The 3,752-nt window shown below is 38.6% G+C and overlaps 1 long non-coding RNA gene across 1 annotated transcript; it reads left to right on the forward strand.

Annotated features, from left to right (window-relative positions):
• Positions 1 to 2,059: 2,059 nt before the first annotated feature.
• LOC129779262 (uncharacterized) lies at positions 2,060 to 3,075 on the forward strand. The gene is made up of 2 exons (XR_008743611.1): positions 2,060 to 2,774; positions 2,851 to 3,075. It is a non-coding gene; the product is annotated as an uncharacterized LOC129779262 (long non-coding RNA).
• The last annotated feature ends 677 nt before the right edge of the window (positions 3,076 to 3,752 follow it).

Raw genomic sequence — 3,752 nt, forward strand, 5'->3', positions numbered from 1 at the left:
TAGTTCTTACATGCAGGAATCGTACATTTTTCTACTTGTGTTTGATTGTGCTTTCGAATTTCCTTCTTTAATTCAACCATTGTCAACATTTTTATAGTTTTCACTACTGAAAGAGGTAAATAAATAACATGTTATATAGAAAATTGCGCAGAATTAAATTTCTTACAAACTAATCGCAATCAAATAATCTTTTATGATTATAACATTGTAATTTATGGAAAGAACTACAAACCTTCCATAAGCTTACATGGCAAAATTTAAAACCATCATCACTTTCACCGCAGCGCCGCCTAGGTGTATATTTGTACGTTAGATCGCCAATACTCTTTTGTGATGTAGAAGTGAAATAAAATCAACTCTTTAAACATGGTGTCAGAAGTGAAACGTTTCGAATCGTAGAAAATCGTTAATGCTACTTCTGAATTGGAATTGAACTGGTGAAGAACAAATAACATTTGTTTGGATTTCGTTGCGACGTGCAACAGAAAGCGGAAAACTAGTTTTGCATACAAGCAAATCAGAGGAGGAAAATGGCGTCCGGATTCGATCATCGTCTGCCGCAGCCACTGGATTATGTAAATCTAGCGAAGGAGTGGCCTCGCTGGAAACAGTTGTTTATTATCTATCTCCGGGCCAACACCAAAATGAAGGAAACCGAAGCAAGTAAGATCGCTACATCGCTACAACAAAATGAAGGAAACCGAAGCAAGTAAGATCGCTACATTCTTATGGATGATTGGCCCCGCGGTGTGGAAATTTTCAATTCGCTTTTTCCTAACAATGGAAGTATGGAGAGCATGTTCGGATTGGAGGAGAATGATGCCGCTGCGGGTGATGATGGTGAAAATGGTGCCGATGAAATTTTTGAAGACGCTCAAAATCAAGCAGCCACACACACTCTCGCAGAGATAATCGCGGCGTTTGACGAGTACTGTCTCCCACGTAAGAATATTGCAATGGAGGCCTTCAAGCCCCGGGCAAGGGGATATGATCCGCGAGTCAAGATGTGCTACAAATTTAGCTGTCATTGCCAAACCTATCAAATTACTCGGCGAACTCAAGGCAAATCTATGGAACAAGGTGCGCACATTCGCTAACTAAAAAAAGAATTGTTTTTTGAAAAAAAAATTTATGTGAAATGTAATGATCATGATGATCACAAGGGTCTGAATGATAATATAAAACGTAGAACCCTAGGTTGATCATGCGTGCTATTGAATATTTGATTAGTTTTTTTTAGTATATCTTTGCAAAATAACATCTCCAACGCTCATCATCAAACATCATTTCCGTAAAAATCTAATCCACAATTTATACTATGCAGCACCATTCACAGAATGACAATCGAAAATTCGAACCGGATCAGTTGTGTGACGACATCACTCGAAACGAAACAAATTTTTAGCTTTACTTTTCAGCCGAAGAACACAGCTATCACCGCACTAAAATACCTTCTTTACATCTGGCTTAAAACGCACGTAAACGTAAACGTCATATTTAACTCGAAACAATCGTTAAATTCGTGAAAATTTAAAGAAGGTAGTTTTGAAATCTTATAAATAGTATGTAGATTTTTAAGTTATTCGATTACTTAAAACACGTAGTCCTGACGCTTACTTAGCCATTTGGTTGTATATTTCCAAATATTTTACAACACAATAATCACAAAAACTCACCATTATAATATAAAATCAGCATCAAACACAATTTCAGTTTCATATTATTTCACAATTTTCGAGGAAACGTATTACTCTATTACATAGAATACATATTGAATACAGAAAAGTAAATTTTCATTCATTATTTTTTGTTCTAGAAGTGTGTTAATTTCGTCCTTAATTTCGTTTTCCAAATGGCGCAAATCATTATGGTGCCTTCAACGCAAAGACAATAAATGAAACGCTTGCAGCGTAAAACGTAATGAATATAATGAATATAGCAATGAGTATTTCATAAAGTATCAGTATATTCCACAAATTGTGCTCAATCGTCTTAATTTACTTTTGTGTATTTTTTAAATGGCTGCAGAAAACCACTTCACATTTTGACCCACCTGGTAGTATGTTAAGTGCCTTGTTTTACACCAGCTTGAGAGTTTGGCAGTTCTCGCGAGTGACAGTGGTCGCAAATTGCATTTGCGACCCGGACATGTTTGACGCTGTCAAATCCTATGTGCTAGTATACGGATGCCCTCAGGCTGGAGGCCTTCAAATACAATTCCATTGCGCAGAAAGAGAAGCAAACTTTTGCGGAGTTCGAGACTGAGTTGAGAACGCAAGTTCAATATTGCGAATTTAGTTGCGCTACCTGTCAAACATCCTACAGCGATCGTATGCTGCGAGATAGAATCATCATTGAGATTCAGGATAAGAAGCTGCAACTCAAACTTCTGGATGGCAGAGACGACCCTTTATCAAAGATCATCGAGTCATGCAAGATTTTCGAAGCCGCATCCGAGAATAAACAGCTACTGGATCGGAAGAGTAATTTTTTGGAAGTAAAGGTGGTTTCGAAGGAGCAAATTGATTCGAGTGCCAAGACCGTGGATGCAGTAGCACGTAATCGTCGCTAGAATTGTGGAAGGCCGTACAATCAAAATCATCGGAGGAATTGCCCGGCATCGACTGCTGTGTGCCATTCGTGTGGAGAAATTGGCCACTACAGCAAGTGTTGCCGCAAGAAGACAACGAAGCAGCCAGGAAGTCATCAACAGTCATCGAAGTCAACTGGAAGGAATGATAAAACGATACATACGGTGAACTGGAATGACGCTGGTAAGTTGTCAGTTTTAGGTCAGGTAGACAATGTATGCGAGGCTGAAAGTAACAAAGATATTATGAATTTTTATAGAGTGAATTCCAATTCCGTGTGTGGTCGCTTTGATGAATCCCGTCCGTGGAGAAAAGTTTTTCATATCGATGGCGAAGCAGTTAAGTTCAAACTAGACACACGTTCTGATGTTAATTGTATTCCCATACAGATTGTTAGGAAATTGTGTCTTCCACTTGATGATGTCCGGAATGCCAAGATTCTTGATTACAGTACGAATGAAATAAAAATCCATGGAAAGGTGAAGCTGGTTTGTGTCGATTCTGTCAGTGATCATTCGTATGGGGCTTCATTTCTTGTCGTTGACAATTCTTTTGAACCTTTGCTTGGTTAACAGTCGTGTATTGAAATTGAGTTAATCAAACGTCTCAGCGCAATAGAAAGTCATTCGGAGTTCCCAAAGAAAAGTAAAGCGTTTATAGAATGCTTCCATGGAATTTTCGAGGGATTAGGAAATTTTCCTGGGAAATGTTCGATTGTTTTGAAAGAGAACTCTGCTCCGTCGTTGCACTACAGAAAGTGAATTCCATTAGCACTACATGATCGATTGAAATTGGAACTAGAACATTTGGTGGAACAAGGCGTGATTTCTATTGTGGACTATCCAACAGACTGGGTCAGCAATATGCAGTTAGTGGAAAAATCGAACGGAAAATTACACATCTGTTTAGATCCTAAGTCTCTTAACAGGTGCATAAAACGTGAACATTTCCTGATTCTAACTCAAGAAGATTTGCTCAGTCGCTTGGCAGGAAAACATGTCTTTTCGGTTCTTGACTTAAGTAGTGGCTTCTGGCAAATGGAGTTGGATCGTAAAAGTTCGGATTTAACTACATTCATGGCACCTTTCGGGAAATATAGATGGAATCGTGTTCCATTCGGTTTGAATAATGCACCAGAAATGTTTCAACGACGGATGGTGC

The sequence above is a fragment of the Toxorhynchites rutilus genome, chromosome 3 (assembly GCF_029784135.1).
Source record: "Toxorhynchites rutilus septentrionalis strain SRP chromosome 3, ASM2978413v1, whole genome shotgun sequence".
Lineage (NCBI taxonomy): Eukaryota > Metazoa > Arthropoda > Insecta > Diptera > Culicidae > Toxorhynchites > Toxorhynchites rutilus.